The sequence below is a fragment of the Homarus americanus genome, unplaced genomic scaffold, assembly GCF_018991925.1.
Source record: "Homarus americanus isolate GMGI-L3 unplaced genomic scaffold, GMGI_Hamer_2.0 scaffold51859, whole genome shotgun sequence".
Lineage (NCBI taxonomy): Eukaryota > Metazoa > Arthropoda > Malacostraca > Decapoda > Nephropidae > Homarus > Homarus americanus.
The window spans coordinates 2,123,881-2,142,352 of NW_024711292.1; positions in this window are offsets into that span (position 1 = coordinate 2,123,881).

Sequence of the window (18,472 nt, forward strand, 5' to 3'; positions counted from 1 at the left end):
CACCAGTGAGGGAGGCACTACAACCACGTGTTATCCTCCACAACACCACACGTGAGGAGGCTACAACCACGTGTTATCCTCCAAACACCACCAGTGAGGGAGGCACTACAGCCACGTGTTATCATAAGCACCACACGTGAGGCACTACAACCACGTGTTATCCTCCCACAACACCACACGTGAGGAGGCACAACCACGTGTTATCCTCCACAACACCACACGTGAGGAGGCACTACAACCACGTGTTATCCTAAACACCACACGTGGGAGGCACTACAACCACGTGTTATCCTCCAACACCCCCAGTGAGGCACTACAACCACGTGTTATCCTCCACAACACCCCAGTGAGGCACTACAACCACGTGTTATCCTCCACAACACCCCCAGTGAGGGAGGCACTACAACCACGTGTTATCCTCCACAACACCCCCAGTGAGGGAGGCACTACAACCACGTGTTATCCTCCACAACACCAAATTATCAGTGTATCATTTTGTCTCATTTTGGACTGAAAGCTTTCCTTACACAACTCACCCCAGTGTCACTCTATCTGTTACGTTTGTCCATTGTATATTTTCAGGCACTGGCTCTTGTACTTCTCAATAAACGGCTAATTAATGTTATCATTATTATTATCACACACACACACACACACACACACACACACAATATAATCATAAACAAAGCTATTGACCTCGGGCTTGGAGAAGTATACCATAACACAGACTTCTCAGTGACCGACGCCAAGCTGCGCTTCCGAGGGCTCTGTCCCACCTTTCAGTCACTCACCTGTGGCGTCCCCCAAGGCACCAAGATGGGACCACTCTGCTTCCTTATGCTCATCAATGATGCCTAGAAAGCCCCTGCTCGCTGGAAATATGTCGACGACTCCACCATTGGGATCAGCGTCAACAATTCCGCTCCCAACTATACCGCCCTTCAGGATTTATTGAACAGTCTCCAAACTGGGCCACCAACAACCATGTCACCATCAACCATACCAAGACAATGGTTATGCACATCAACCTCTCCTCCGACATTGTCCCACCTCCTTCCATTACCCTAGGTCCGAACACACTCCAGGTTGTAGATTCCACGAAGCTCCTCGGCGTCACCATAGACAACAAACTAAATTGGAAACCACACGTCAGGTTGTCAAATCCTCCAGTTTCCGTCTCCACCTCCTCCGCCGACTCAAGTCCCTCAGGTTCCTGCCGACTCCTCAGTGTTTACACAACATTCATACTTCCCAAGCTCACCTATGCCTCCCCACCTGGTCTTCCTCCTAAATGCCACACAACGTAAACACCTAGAAAAAGTGCAAAGAGGGCATGCAAGATTATTCTCTCCCTTCCTACTCCACATATCAAGAAGCGCTCAACACACTGACCCTTTCGACTCTCACTGACCATCACCACGACCTCATCTGCAAATTTGGTAAGAAGCTTCTACACCATCCCGACACAGGCTACTACCACCTGAGATCCCTGTCCGAGAATTGCTGTTCGACACCACAACCGCATCCAGCCCATACGTGCAGAACTGATCGCTATAAGAGAACAGCCCAGTCCCAACCATTGTAAAAATTATCAATAACATGTAATAAATCAGTGTATCCACTCCCAGTAAACACTGCTCCTACACTGTCACTATGTTGAAATGAACTGTATTTTGAGCTGATCCCCATCTAAGTTACTATATGTCTTATTTGTGTCACTTATGTCACTTGTATATTACTTGTAATTCATCCCATTCCCCAAATATGTAACTGTATATTTTCAGCCTTCTGGCTGCCAAGCTCTTTCAATAAACCGTTAATTATTATTATTTATATATTTATTATTACACACACACACTTTTTCATCGTACTGATTCACAAGTTAAATGTTAACTTTGACACAATTTATCATGTATCCAATTATTTGGTTAAAAAAAGGGTAGCGCAATTAAGCTATTTTAATTTGATAGTACTTCCGGGTTAATATTATGATTTAATATAATCATAGTGATTTATAAACTGTTTTGATCGAAATACAAGTACAGGTGTATTTGTACGTACAGGTAGAGGTACAGGTACAGGTTAAGGCACGTTCATTTACAGGTACAGGTGCCTACACAAGTACAGGAAAAATACAAAAATACACACAAAAAGGCAGGTACAAAAACAACTACGGATTCATATGTTAGGTACAGAAACAAAAACAGGTATACAAAAAATAAGTACAGGTACAGAATATAATTAAGGTACAGAAGCAAGCACAGTTACAAATTCAACTACAGATACACGTACAGACGGATATTCAAGTACAGGAAAATACAGACAAAATGACATAAGATAAAATTACAGGTACAGAAATATTTAAGTTATCGCAGTAATCAACATCAATACATCGAGAGAAAAAAGAAACAAGAATGTACAGACAAATGAAACGGAAGTATTTAAACAACAACCCATCAAACAAACAACAAATTTAAGAAAGTTATCGTAAATATGACCGTAAATAAGTTGAACTATGAACTTAATTGTAGTGATGATAAGATGCAAAAAACATTAATATGAATACATAATAAAGCCTGTTTATATTTACAGGTACAGCGGCCTATACAACGCTGGAAACACAAGCATTCACCCGATTCATTTCTGGAGATCGTTGGTTATTGTTTTCGTGACGAGTGACTCCATGTTACACAGCCCCTGCATGCTTAGCTGGGACTGGCACGGATACCTGTGTATAGTGAGTGAGGAGTCTAGCCAGGATAACTAATCTGATAAATTAGGTAAAAGAAAACATTTGAAAACAGACTTAAGGTTGACTGAAGCAGTTCCCCGGATACTATGTGACAAATGGAAATTGTTATGCATACTAGGATCTTTATCGGTAGAGAGCAGGGCATGTCGTAGCCTGTGTACAAAAGAAACGTCCTTCACACATACTACACCAGACGGATAATATTACGCATGCTCAGTGAACTTCAGTAAGCAATAAGGAAAATATAAAGCGACTAATTTAACAAGAAACTTAAATTTTCAAACCTGATAAATGATACAATAATTCTTTAGACTCAAGGGTTTGATGCCCAGTTAATTACAGTCCTCTATGTTTTATTCTTGTAAGTGTGAAACCTTTAGTGGTAAATGCATTATAAAATCTTAGAGAAACTATATGTTTAGCTTATCTCGTAGTGTAAGAATATATAAAGAAATTCAGGCTAGTTTATCTCTAACTTAAGTACAAAGTTGCCAAATGTGAAGAGTGTGAAGTACGGTGCTTTTTTGTACAGTATCAAGAGAAAGATGATAAGAATACATGTTAACATTATTGAAGTTAATTTTGTTAATAACTGCCGATAAGGAGAAAGATCTTGGTGTTGTGATACATCATTCACTGAAGGCAGCACAACAAGTGGAGGCAGCAATGAAGAAACCGTACCTTGGAATACAAAGGTCGGAAAATGCTCCTTCAACTGTACAAATCTCAAGTACGTCCCAGTCTGGATTACTGTATACGGGTATGGAAACCTTTCCTCCTCCAGAACGACTTAACATCACTAGAAAATATGCAAAATAGAGCAACTAAAATGATTCCGGAACTTCGTCATCTCCATTCTCCAAGTAGACTGACGGCCTTGGAACTAACAACCCTTCAGACAAGACACATTAGGGAAAATCTCACTGAAACATTCAAAATCCTGAACAAATATGAAAAACGTGAACCCTCACCATATTTTTGTGATGTCAAACCCACACCATATTTTTGTGATGTCACGCACCACCAACACGAGGGAACATACCTACAAGCTCGCCAAGTTATCATGCAGAACGAACATAAGGAAATACATTTTCACACACAGGCTGGTAGACCTATGGAACGGTCTACCAGCCCAAGCTGTGGACTCAAGAACAGTACTGGGCTTCAAAATAGCCTTGGCGGGATCCTATGCAAGGCAATGGCCTTGCATAGGTAAATAAGGTAAAAGCAATGGCAGTTTTGTATGTTAAATAATGATTTTGTAAGAGAGGTGAAAGTAACAGACAGTAGGAGACAAGTGTTAGTTTAGTGAGTAGTTATAAGGGATGTACTTAGGAGGTGAGTCAGTTGGTGTTGTCAGGTGACACTGCTCTAGTAAATGATTCGGCAACAGTCACAAATATTAGTGAGTGAGTTGCGTACGGTGTTTGCTAGGAAATCGTTAACAGTGTGTGTGAAGAAAAGCAAGTGATGAATATAAGTAGAGAAAGGAGACTGATAAATTAGTGTTAGCCTGAATGAATTTTGAATAGCAGAAATGGAGTGTTTCAGATAACTGGGAATAGATGTGTCAGCAAATGGAGTATTGAGTGATGATCTGACCCACAGAGTTACTAAAGAAATGAATAGCTAAGAGATGGACTGACTTTTTCTTTTTTTTACGAGGATTAGCCCTCCTGGGCACAAGTCACTGACCCACATCGGGGCCTAGGGGGCGAAAATAATAATAATAATAATAATAATAATAATAATAATAATAATAATAATAATAATAATAATAATAATAATAATAAAGAACCATAAAGAAATACAAAAATGAAAAAATCAAGAATAAGAAACAATATATGTATGTCGTGTTGACAAAGTAAGAGAAACAATTGAGACCCTGCAATTATGTGTAAATGAGGCAGAAAGTCAGATCAGCAACCTGGGACTTGGTCACAATTTTCGTGACGACACATGGCAGCAGGGTCTACCATTAGGGATAACTGTGTCAAAGAAGGAAAATATGGGGATGTACAGGAGAAATGGTGAACAGATATTTGAAAAACTGCTTTTTACTTTTCCGTACTTAATTACTGTACATATTAAATTAGTAAAGTTTATGATCTTAACTTAAGTACGGTTGTTAAAGACTACTTTTACCTTAACTTAAGTAATTTTTTCTTCAGATTAATTGTACGCTACCAAAGTAATAAATCACAGTGCTTTCCACACCTCTAATAGAGAGATAGATAGATATATATATATATATATATATATATATATATATATATATATATATATATATATATATATATATATATATATATATATATATATATATATATTATACAGCATGAAATATACTGTATTCAAATCTCATGATTTTACTATGGTATACCACGTAAATTATTTCGTTTTCTCATATGGTGCAGAATAGAAAATGGTCCATTTTAGGAGAGACGTTAATATTTATGGATACTCGCTGCGTTACATCATTTCTGTCTACGTTAATCTGTGTTTTCAATATTTTTCCTTGTTTACGATAAGATACAGTATTATATGTAATATAAATTTTAAATCTAACAGAACGCACAACTCTTAAAAGATGAGTATCTGTTTCAACCCTCAGTAAAAATAAGTTTATTAACATATTGTAGCAATATTTATTCAGTAAAAATCATCGTTTACAGTTTAGTATGTGAATAGACAACACAGGTATGCGGTGAACATAGACCGTGCAGGTATACCGTTTCCGATGTACAGTGCCTAGACAGTGAAGGTATACAGCAGAAGTAAACAGTATTGATATAGCCACTTCACTACATCTTTGTTTAATACACAGAGTCCAAATCCCATGTGGTGCAAGGAATAAGTGAGTGAAACCCGTTATGAAGCAGACCATAAGAACCAACCAAAATTATATTACCGTGATCATCAGGTACACAGCTCTTGGTATCTCCTTTATATGACCCTTCCATGTTCAATTCTTCCTGACTCTCTTCTCAGTCTTTTGAATCCAGATATCAGTTCACTTGAGGTATAATTATCGATATTGAATCATGCTTGCTAGACAACCCACCCAGGACCAATCCATCTGAAAGAGGTATGACCCTCTTTTGCTTCCTGCACCTCACGTGTCTGAGACGATTAACTAAAAAGGGTGAACGATGCCGCGGCTTCCACCCTCGTCAGACACCATCCCATTTGACTTCTTTCTTTTTAAGTATGTCAAACACCTATAACAAACATCGTGTGACTCCGGACCAGCAAAAAGCACCACCGCCAGTGTGAGTGTTGCAACGAACGTGGACTGCATATGAGTATCTGTTAGATGTACTGTGAGAGGCGCGTACACACACACTCAAGTCTTCTGATATGTCTATAAAAATTCATTTACATTGTATACAGTATGCAACATGTCGTATTTCGCATATCTATCATTCATTCACCTACCACAAAGAACTACAAATCGAGCCACTGGATTATTTTTTCTCATTAGTACCACCATATTCAAATATTTCCGAAAGCATATCTTAGTTAAACTCTTCGTCGAACATTCCTTTTGACAAACAAGGAATTTTGATAACAAAGTTCTGCTCTCGACACATGAGAAGATGGGGGTATACCAATAGGCTCGCCGACTATAATATCCACATCTCGGACACGAGGCTATAGTATACATTAATATTCTTGCAAATAGTCAATTAATTCCTTGATCCCGACTACATTTCCAGGCATAATCACAAGAATATAGTAGAATAGATGGTAGAAGTGTAAGGAGCGAGTGGCGCCAAACTATTGCTTAGCTTCTAAAAATTAATATGAACATAACAGGAAATCGAGGAAAAAAATGAACGCATAGAGGTAGCGCCCATTCTCTATACATTTTCCTTTTTATTTTATACTACCGTAAAATATTTCTAGTTGGTATGCTTCCCAATATCAAAGGTATAATAACTACAACACAGCAAAACCTTTGGGTTTATGTTAGTTGGCCATAACACCATTCTCTCTAAATATCATCATAGAAAACGAACTCAAAAGCAGAAGGATTTTAGGGGTAACTCGCTAAGGTTGATGGTGCTAGTACACTACTTCCTCTCCCGTACAAAGATTTCAGGCATGAGTCGGTGTCTATCACTGTGTATGACAACAATCAGTGCTAAATAGTATAGGCTAGATTCACAAAACATTGAAAAGTAAATAAAAAAAAATATCCTCAAAGAAACGGGACGATGAATTGAAGACCAACAACGTTATTTCTCGCTTCATCCTCCTCTATCCCTGACGAATATTCTTAACCGAGTTGGACCGTAAGAATTATACAGTAAATACCCAGGGACAGTCTCTACACTCCTGGGCCCTCTCTTAACCTGTCGATAACGTCACACAAGAGCTACTCAACCTTACACCAACATGTTCGAAAAGTGAAGTTAGATCTGGTGACATAATTGAGTTAGGTGATGACGACAGGTTTAGTGAAGATTGATATGGTTTGGTTAAGTGATTAGGTGAAGTTTGGTAGTGGTCCATTAGTGGTCGAATTTAGTTAAATGGTTAGGGGTTAGGTTAGGTTAGGTAATGCTGAGGGAGGGGGAGAGTTATCTATTGCCTACAGCACCAAAAGCCAAAATAGTCCTATGCGCTGAATAACCAAGGTGGTGTAGAGGTGTCCCAAGTCCCCCAATACACCAGACGATATAATGAAGACCGGACGTGTTACATGAGCCAAGATAAAAGAGCTTCCGTCGTGGTAAATTAAATTTTCATAACAAATTATAGGGGACCCTTGCCCCCCCCCCCCTCCCTCACGACCTTAAACTGTATAGGCCTATTTTACCGAGTTACATAAAAAATAATAACAATAATAATAATAATAATAATAATAATGATAATAATAATAATAATAATAATAATAATAATAATAATAATAATAATAATAATAATAATAATAATACTTTAGGCTCGTCGTCACATTCAGTTTTATTGATGATAAGTGTATTTAATAATCACTATGTACTGTAAAAACCTTAGTAGTTGAAGTGCATTTATACATTATAACATCAACGTCACATCCCTTTAAAATTGTGTTAAAATCAAATATAAGAATGACTTGTCTTCTCTATGTTGTGTTTTGACGGCGGCCATTTTGATATAAAGCAAACAGCTAATATAAGGAGGGTTGTGAATGGCTACAGATGTTGTGTGGTGACCAATGACACGAACGCTTACATACATATATTTGAGTTGCTAAGATGAGCCAAGATCTATAGGAGACGCTCAGAAATGATGAATTATTTCGTGCATTTTCGTTTTTCTTCATCATTTCCTCCTAAAATAAGTAAGAACAACACAGAGACATAGATAGAAAAAACAGATGTGGCGAGACAACCGCCTGATACAATTCTCGGAAAAAAACAGAAAAAAATATTATTACCTCTAATAAAATCAAATTAGATCTTGCCAGCCCAGTTGTGTAATCCAATCGTAATGTATTTGTACAATAGTAGGCATTATAATTAAGAAAAACGTACAGCTTCTCATATGATATTGGCCACGCTCATCTTTCTGTGAGAGGTGTTAATAAATTCGTTTTAGTTTCGTACTGCAAATTTTCTGGGCAAAGACAGTACCCAGTGTAACCCCTTTAGCTCTCACTGGCTGATAGCTTAAAACTTTGTGCACGGGTCTGGTAGGTAGGTAGGTAGGTAGGTAGGTAGGTAGGTAGGTAGGTAGGTAGGTAGGTAGGTAGGTAGGTAGGTAGGTAGGTAGGTAGGTTTAATACCTATCAATATATATATTATTAACAAAAAAAATTCACCCAATCACCAAGAAAAATCATTTAAGACAACAGACCACCTTGTCTCACCTGTTGACGAGGTGTTAATGTGCGCCGAGAAGCACGCACACACACAACTTGGTACAAAATTGTCACGAATTTGATTACTAATAACGCTGAAATATTTCCTCCTCCTGAAGATGTCGACACAGTTAATAATAATAATAATAATAATAATAATAATAATAATAATAATAATAATAATAATAATAATAATAATAATAATAATAATAATAATAATAATAATAATAATAATAATAATAATAATAATAATAAACTTTCATAAAACATCAAAACATAAACATAATTTTTACAGTTTTAGTTTAATTTCTCATTTAATTATTCGTTAAAAATTCTATAACAGGTGAAGTATTCTGACAAACAAGAGTGAATTAACTTGTTTTGTTGTTTATGTGATACGTAAACACATCACAGAGGTAAACAATTCCTGGTATAAGGTGTAAACAACTTCTAGGAGTAAGGTGTAAACATCTGTAAACATCTCTTCCTTCTCTGTTTTCTCCATTTCTCATTTGTATTTTTTTCTCATTTCTCTTCCTCATTCTTGTGCAGTTTTTCCTATTCCTCTTATCACTCCCTTTTTCGTTCTTCCTTTCCGTTCTTATTTATTTCCTTATCGCCGTCTTTCTCATTCTTCTTCCCTTCCCTTATTCCTCTTTCGTCTTACTCATTGTCCTCATTTTCTTCCTTCATTTCCCTGTTCCTTGTTACGTTCCTTCCCTCTCATTCTTCCTTGTCTGTTGTTATTCTCTTTTGATCCTTATCGTCATTATTAGTTATTCTTGTCAGGTATTTTTTTATTCTTGTCTCTTGGTTATATTTTATCATATATTTGCTTCCACTTCCTTTATTCTATATTCCTTTACTTCTTATTTTTATCGGTCATTCTTTACTCCTTACACCTGTTCTTATTATTTCTTCTTCGTATTTATTATGTTATTCTTTTCCTCTCTATTCATTCTTTACTGATGGTTCTTCTTCTTCTTCTCAGACATTCTTTTCTCTCCTCCAATTCCCAATCATTATGTTTTATTCTTTATCTTATACACTTCAAGTCTTCATTTACTTATTTTCTTGTTTATCACATTTTCTTCCATATCCTTATTTATCGTCTCATCCTCCTGCCTACTCCCCTTATCTCCCTTTCCTTTTCCCTTCATTCTCCTCTTTCTCTCTCACTTTTTTCCTCTTTATCTCTCTCCTCCCGTCATATTTTCTTCACTTGCCTCTATTCTTTTCTTCATCTATCTGCTTCGTCTCTTCAGTTCACCCTCTTCCTCCTCCTTTCGTATCCTTTTTCTTTTCCTTATCTACTTCTTTCTTCTTCCTTTCTCTTCGTTGCTTCCTCACCTCTCCCTCATTCTCTTCTAGCTTCTTTCTCTTACCTATTTGCCAATCCTCCTTTTCCTTGTCCTCCTTGTGCCCTGTGCCATCTCCTGCCCCCTCCTTCACCAGCAGCCTTACATCCTCGCCCTTACCTCCTCCCTCATTTTTTCGCCCTCATCTCCTGGGCATCACCTCCCTCACTCCCTCGTCATCACCTCCCTCACTGCCTCACCCTCATCTCCCTCATTCCTTCGTCAACAATTTCCTCACCTTCCTCACCTTTTCGCCCTCATCTCCCTCACCTCAGTGTGTGGTGGTGGGCGGCGGGCGGTAGGAGGTGGTGGAGGACTCGCCTGGACGGCCCCAAAGGCTGGCAAAAGGGCGTGACAGGTCGGGCTGACTTTATGATCCCCAAGAGCCTTTGTCTCTGAGCTCCGCCTTTTCAAACTTCGTCTGGTGGAAACTTCTCAGACCACCGCCACAATGCGTCCCTCCATTACAAGCGTTTCGATCCTTTGTCGCAAGTTCGAGACGTGCGCTCTGAAAGGAGGATTTGATCTCTTCTTGTCCTCTATAGAATCCCAGGCTCTAGTTTTTTTCTCTCTTTCTTTCCTCTCTCTCTCTCTCTCTTTCTTTTCTTATCTTATACGAATGACTTCTCTTTCCTGGCCTTGTCCTGGAGTTTAGATCGGCGTGTGTTGACGACTGAGATAAGGAGCTTTTATATAGTGAGGAGGAGGAGGAGAGGGGCGGGGGATCGTCTGTACCTTATCCTTGGCTGCTGTCCTACACTCGAAGTATAGGCCCTCCTTCACCTACTCAAACCTTCATAAGACTTGATCTCCTCGACACCGAATATATAGATTTTTGTTTAATCCTCAGACGAAATACATAAGACTAGGTACTACCATCTGTTCGTCTGTCCTATCGTTCATTATTCACCCCTATCCAATCGACCTCCCTACTGAGTACCTACACCACTACACTATTACACCTACTGGCTGGTCTTGATGTTCCCGTCTCCTCTCAAGTTCTCAATCAAATTCAGAACTGCAGAAAAATATATCAGGATCCCCTCCACTCACTCCACTCCACCCCATACCCCACTCCACACTATACTCCACTCCACCCCAAAACCCACCCCGCCCCAATGTCCCGCCCCACCCCGCCCCCCTCGAAAAAAACTGACAATTTTCACTCCTCTATGCTCGTCTCTCTCTCTCTCTCTCTCTCTCTCTCTCTCTCTCTCTCTCTCTTTCTCTCTCTCTCTCTCTCTCTCTCTCTCCTGTCATCTTCACCAGCACCTAAAGTCTCTTTATCCTTGTGAGAGAGAATGGCCTGAAAATGAAATATGGGAGAAAAGAGAGAGAGATGGAAATGATAAAAGCAGAGAAATGGGATGAGAGGATAGAGAAAGGCAGATAGAAGAGAGAGAGAGAGAGAGAGAGAGAGAGAGAGAGAGAGAGAGAGAGAGAGAATAAACAAACATACCGAGAGACCAAATGAGGAACAGAGAAAGTAAGAAATAAACAGACGAGAGATACAGATAAACAAAGAAGAGATAAAGACAAACAAAATGAAAACAAAAAACTTGTTTGCTTTAGCTTAAATGTGTGGAATAATAATAATAATAATAATAATAATAATAATAATAATAATAATAAACTTGGCTCTATTTTGTCCACTAACTTCAAGATGTAGTAATACTCTCTCTCTCTCTCTCTCTCTCTCTCTCTCTCTCTCTCTCTCTCTCTCTCTCCTTCATACTTCACCTATTCTTCCTATGTCTTTGTTTATCACCGTCACTCTTACACATTTGCTCCTTCCTCCTCAAGGAACTCTGTGCTGAGTCAGAGATTCATGATTCCTCCACCTCAATACGTGAATCATCCACATGAACGTAATGTCTCATTCATATGACTTTAAGACTCATCCATAACAAGATACAAGACTCATCCACATGACCTCAAGATTCATCCACATGACCTTGACAGACTTATCCACATAACCTCAAGAAACTCATCCACATGACCTTACGTGATTTATCTACATGACCTCAAGAAACTCAACCATATGACCTGAAGAGACTCATCCACACAACCTCAATACTCATCCACGTGAGCTCAAGACTCATCCACACGACCTCAGAGACTCACCCACGTCACCTAACACGTATAAACAACAAAAACAACTCGCCAGGTGACCCAACCTCTTTACAACAGAAACGAAAGAAGAGTTTTTTCTTCTTTCCTCAGTGACGATGAAACACCTTTAAATAATACTTATACCAACTTAAACCTTCAGGACCTGTTGAGGAGTTGAAAAGATTTTAATCAGATCAGTGAGAATGACGATAAAAGGAGAAGAAATGAACAATTGAGGAGAAGAACAGGAGTGAAAATTAAATTGTTCACAAGTAAATTAAATTGTTAGGTTATAAATGTTCGGGTATTTGAAACTAACGAAAATAAATCAAAATAAACTACACATAAGGATATCAGGTAATAAAAGTCAATTATAGCGAATTTACAAAGACAAATAAAACAAAATATTGAGTTCTTGAAAAAATTTAAGTATAGATTCAACGCCATAGTGTTTAAGAAGGTGTGCTAATATGATCACACACACACACACACACACACACACACACACACACACAAGGCTAGAGGAGCTCACCGGGTTAGAACAGCTCAAGAGATATATGACTGCACAAACAAGGAAAACTTCATCCCCCGGTAGTCGAGTGGGTGACGTAGAGGGAACCGAACCCACGTACTGGAGAACATGAACCAAATCATGTAGTAACTATTTCTGTCTATATTGAAAATTGACGGCAAAAATACATACTACAAATCTAATTACTTTTCAAACATAAACAACAAACAATTAGACTACAAACAGGTGTAATTATATATTTTGTATTACCTTTATAGTCAAATACTAATGATAAGTGTTATTGGAGCGAGTTATTATCAGTAGAAGTTAAATGGTAAATCAAATCTATCTTGGAAAATGGCTCTGAGGAAAAAATTCAACAGTATAATCTTTTACAATGGTCACTTTCCGTTGTTTATTGACGAGTTTATTCTAGCATTCAGATTTAATTCACCTGATGATCCCCACAGACTCCCACAGAACGTTCATATCGAGCTACATGAACACCGCCGTTCCTCCTTCACCAATTGAGGTCTTATCCATGAATTCTTTTTTTTTTTGCTTTTGCTTTTTTTTTGGTTGCCCTCTTACCGTCGTTTCTTGCCAAAAAAAAATTGTTCACCTTCTATTATTCATGGAGCCACGTGTTCAAGGGTTGTTCCACCGTGTTCAAGAGAAGTGCCGTCGGGAGTACAGGAAGCTTTTGTGTTCTTTTATGGTCACTTCCTTTTATGCCGACGTACCCTGAGGCCTTCTTCTTCCTCTTTGTCCTCCTCTTTCGTCTTCCTCTTCGTCTCTTACTCCCTCTTCATCTTTTTCTTAACTATCACTGTGGTGTTATTTTTATGCCTGAGATATCTATTTATCTATGCCTACCTGTCTATCGAACTCAATATCTACTTACCTACCTGTCTATTTATCTATGCCTACCTGTCTATCGAACTTAATATCTACTTACCTACCTGTCTATTTATCTATGCCTACCTGTCTATCGAACTCAATATCTACTTACCTACCTGTCTATTTATCTACTTGTAAGTATGTATATATTAGACACAGAAAGATACAAGAGAGAACAGAGATTAATTACCACACAGGTGTACAGGTAAAGGTGTAGGTAATAAAGCAGGTTAAGTAGTCAGGTGTGTATGCAAATATCTCGTCTTAGTTACTTAATTCTGTTCTTTACGCCCCTTTAGAACTCACAATATACTGGCACCTAATCTATCTAGCTAATAGTAAGAAAATCACATTACTGTACTAAACTTTCCGCCTCTGTAGTGTGTGTGTGAGAGGGAGGGAGGTGGTCGGGGTGTGAATATTAAATGTGGTTGGTTGGAATATAGAGAATTTGTAGATTGTAAACAGAAAAGATTTTTTTTTTTTTATTCTAAGGTTCAATTGAGGGGTTAAAGGAGACTACAGGGTTATCTCTCTCTCTCTCTCTCTCTCTCTCTCTCTCTCTCTCTCTCTCTCTCTCTCGGAAAGAAGAAAAAGAAAAAGGTCAGAAAACAACATAAAAGAAATAGATGAAAATTAATGAAACTTGTAAAATAATGTTTATAAAAAAATATACCCCCAGTACTTTTACCTTGAATACTGTGGTTAATTAATTTGAATAACAAATAAATATACACACGAGTCTCAGGTGAATGTAAGATAGGAATTATAAAACTTCTCAGGACTTTATGAGCTGTGACATGTGAGATGAGAAACACAGGTCTTAGCGGATGTGTCTCAGCGCTGAAGGAACCAACCAGACCTGGACCTGTTACTGTGACCTGACCATTGACCTTCATGTTTACCAGAGAGAGAGATGTTTGCAGAAGGAGGAGGAGGAGAGTTCAACACTAATCTTGTGGTGTTCTCTGAGGTCAGCTATCACAAGGACGTGTCTTAAGAGGGTCAGGTGTTCTCAAGCTGGGAGGGAGGGTATGAAGGGAAGGAGGGAAGTAAGAGGGAGGATGGTGTGAAGGAAAAGAAGGGGGAAGGAAGGGTAAGAGAGAAAGGGAAGGATGAGTGGGAGGGAATGTGTGAAGGACGAGTGATGGGTGTGAAGGGAAGGAGGGAGTGTGGAGAGGGTAGTGGGAAGAAAATTTGGAAGGAAGGAATGAAGGAACAAACGAAGAATAGAAAGCAAGGGAGAAAGAGACGGATAAAAAAGGGAACAGCAAGAGAATAGGACGGAGAGAGAAAAACGAAAGGAATGAAAATAGATTGAGAACCGTGAAGAGAAGACTTTGTTTGTACGGCTCTCTCTCTCTCTCTCTCTCTCTCTCTCTCTCTCTATCTCTCTCTCTCTCTCTCTCCTCCACTTCCCTCCTCCAATACCTCCAAACCCTCTTCCTCCCTACTGGCACCAACCCTGATTTAAGGTCTAGTTAATTCCGGGTTGTGAATTAGTGGGTTAAGTCTAGATGAAGCACTGACTCTGGCCTACCTCACCCCTCCTTCAGCACACACACACACACACACTTGAACTTCGGTTTGTGGAACAGAATGCAAAACCATTACAGTTCTACCTTCCCTACCTCTCTCCCTCTTCCTCCACCTCTCCCTCTTTCCTCCTCCACGCCCCTCCCCTCCTCTACTCCCTCCCTCCCTCCACTCACACACAAGTAAAATCTGTTTAACTCCGGGTTATGGACTTGTCATGTCTTCTGCCACGATGAATAACTCCAAAAAGTCATGAAGTGTCCCTTAGGTCTGCCAGCACGAGTCTCTCTCTCTCTCTCTCTCTCTCTCTCTCTCTCTCTCTCTCTCTCTCTCCACAGTTCCTGGACAGCCAACACACACACACACGAGTAGTACATCCAGCTCTCCACCTGACTGTCACGCACGGGGTTATTGATGCTCTCTACCGTTATGATAACCTTCACAACGGTAACAACGGTACTGTTTACTAGTGCTTTTAGCCACACAACAGAAACACCGTTCTATAATACACTGCCCTTTAACCAGCACCTGTTACGTGTGTGCATGGCGGTCATAATTCTCTACCGTTACACAATAACCTTCACTACAACGGCGTCAACGGCACCATTTAGTAATGCGTGGCCTTAAGAACAGAGGCCTGGTGGTGCATTGCAGGGAGGTGGGTGAGCTGTAGTCAGCTTCTCAAACTAAGTAACACAATACGTTTTGTCTTGAATGGAGTAACATCGCTTTGTCCAGAGAGTCGGAGCAAGCTGAATTGTTTGTACGTAAACAAAACGACGCTGGGACAATGCCTCCAGAGGAAACATTTCGAGGGAGTTGAAAAGCGGACGCCGGCGGCTCCGTATTGAGCTGCCGGGGCCGAGTGCTTTATCTAAGTCGAGCGAACAATTAAAAAAGAGACTTGAAAGAGGCGCCCCACGGAATTAAGTGACGCATTCAGCCCAGACCTTTGAATCTCGCTCTGATATGATTGTCTTGTTATCATTCTCTGTGACGGAGGCGGGGAGAAAGAAAATATATATATATATATATATATATATATATATATATATATATATATATATATATATATATATATATATATATATATATATATACTTTATTTTACACATTCGTTTTATCACTGTGAAAATCAATGAGTTTGACTTTTTTGGCGGTGTTTTCATGGGTGTACAGTATGTAGGGTGGCGTGACCCTGGGGTACAGTTGCCCACAGGTATAGTGTTCCGCCACCTCGGTGACCTCTCCGAAGATGTGTCACTGACGGAATCACTTTATGAATGAATCGGTGACGTGAGGAGACCAGTTGTCCTTTGTTTATGTACGTGTATACAGTATATGTGTTTCCACGGCGGCGTTCCCCTGTATGTTGTGTTGTATTGTGTGTATCGAAACATACATACAAGGATATTAAGTGATGGACTCTTGAGTGCCTATATTTCTAAAGACCTTTTAAGTTAAGTAAACAGAATACAGGAACGAGTTATTCTGCCACACCTACAGAGTAACTCAGACCACAACATACACAAGAATCATTGTGGGTTGTAATTTGGTTTAATAAGTTAGTTAATAATTGTGGGTTAATATTTGCGGTTATTTGTTGTTAAAATTAGTAGTTATTAATTGTGGGTTAATGATTGTGGTTAATAACTGAATAATTTAGGGGTTTTTTTAGATTATTATTATTATTATTGCCGATTATTGGTTGTTGTGTATGTTTATTGTTGGTTATTGATTGTAAATTGTTGATATGTTAAGTTGTAATTGTTGCATTGTTGTTATTAGATACGATTATTTAATGTGGTTATTATTGTAGGTTTTTATTATAGATTGTTGTAAGTTGTAATTTAAGGTTGTTATCATGAGCTATTAACTGGGTCATACACTCTAACAACCTCCCCATGACCTTGCTAACTCATAACGACCTAACAACATTGGAGCAGAGGAGTGACCCTTTGAGAACCCTGTGTGTGTGTGTGTGTGTGTGTGTGTGTGTGTGTGGTGTGTGTGTGTGTGTGTGTGTGTGTGTGTGTGTGTGTGTGTGTGTGTGAGTGTGTGTGTGTGTGTGTGTGAATAAGAGGTGTTAGTTATATTTACTGAAGGACTGACAATACATCTGGTAGAGCAACGCGTAAAGAGGATGTGAAAAATTTATCACTCAGTAGGTCAGTGAGAGAGAGAAAAGGGGAGAGGAGGGTGGGGAGGGAATGGGAGGAGGGTGAGGGGAGGGAGGGTATGAGATGGAGTATGATCATGGTGATACTAAAAAGTGCCTGAGTCTGCCATCTCACTCACTCCACCTACACACACACACACACACACACACACACACACACACACACACACACCCCTGTTAGTTTCCTCACCTGATATTGTTCTTCTCTTTATCCACCCTCTTCCTTCTCTCCCTCTTTATTATTTCCCTCCTTTACGATAATCTAAATAAGGTAGGTAATTATGATAGTGTATTTCGACAATGTGGTTTATTTTCCTGCTAGACTAGTACACTACAATCCTAATCCTAACCTAACCTAACCTAACCCAAACTAACGAACTCTAACCTAACCTCACCTCATTTCACTTAAACCTAACCTAACCTCACCTCATTTCACTTAAACCTAACTAACCTCACCTCATTTCACTTAAACCTAACCTAACCTCACCTCATTTCACTTAAACCTAACCTCACCTCATTTCATTTAAACCTAACCTAACCTCACCTCATTTCACTTAAACCTAACCTAACCTCACCTCATTTCACTTAAACCTAGCCTAACCTCACCTCATTTCACCTAACCTAACCTAACCTCACCTCATTTCACCTAACCTAACCTAACCTCACCTCATTTCACTTAAACCTAACCTCACCTCATTTCATTTCATTTAAACCTAGCCTAACCTCACCTCATTTCACCTAACCTAACCTAACCTCACCTCATTTCACCTAAACCTAACCTAACCTCACCTCATTTCACTTAAAACCTAACCTCACCTCATTTTTTCATTTAAACCTAGCCTAACCTCACCTCATTTCTAACCTAACCTCACCTCATTTCACTTAAACCTAACCTAACCTCATTTCACTTAAACCTAACCTAACCTCACCTCATTTCACTTAAACCTAACCTAACCTAACCTAACCTAACCTCACCTGTAGGTTGAGTTAGGACAGGTATTCCAGTCTCTTGCGGTACGTATATTTATTCCTATTTATCTTTCCTAGTTCATTTTACTCTCAATCTTTGTCTTTCTTTATTATTTATTTTCTTCTATGTCTTTTCTTTCTATCGACTTTATTTTCCTCTTCTGTCGTGTCTTCTTTATTTCACCCTTCCTCTTCCTTTCCTCCTCCGCCTCTTCTTTTTCATTACCAAGCATTGTTTATACCTTTTCTCTTCCTTCTTCTTCTTCCTCTTCTTCCTCACTTCTTGTCTCACATATCAGTTGTCTCATTC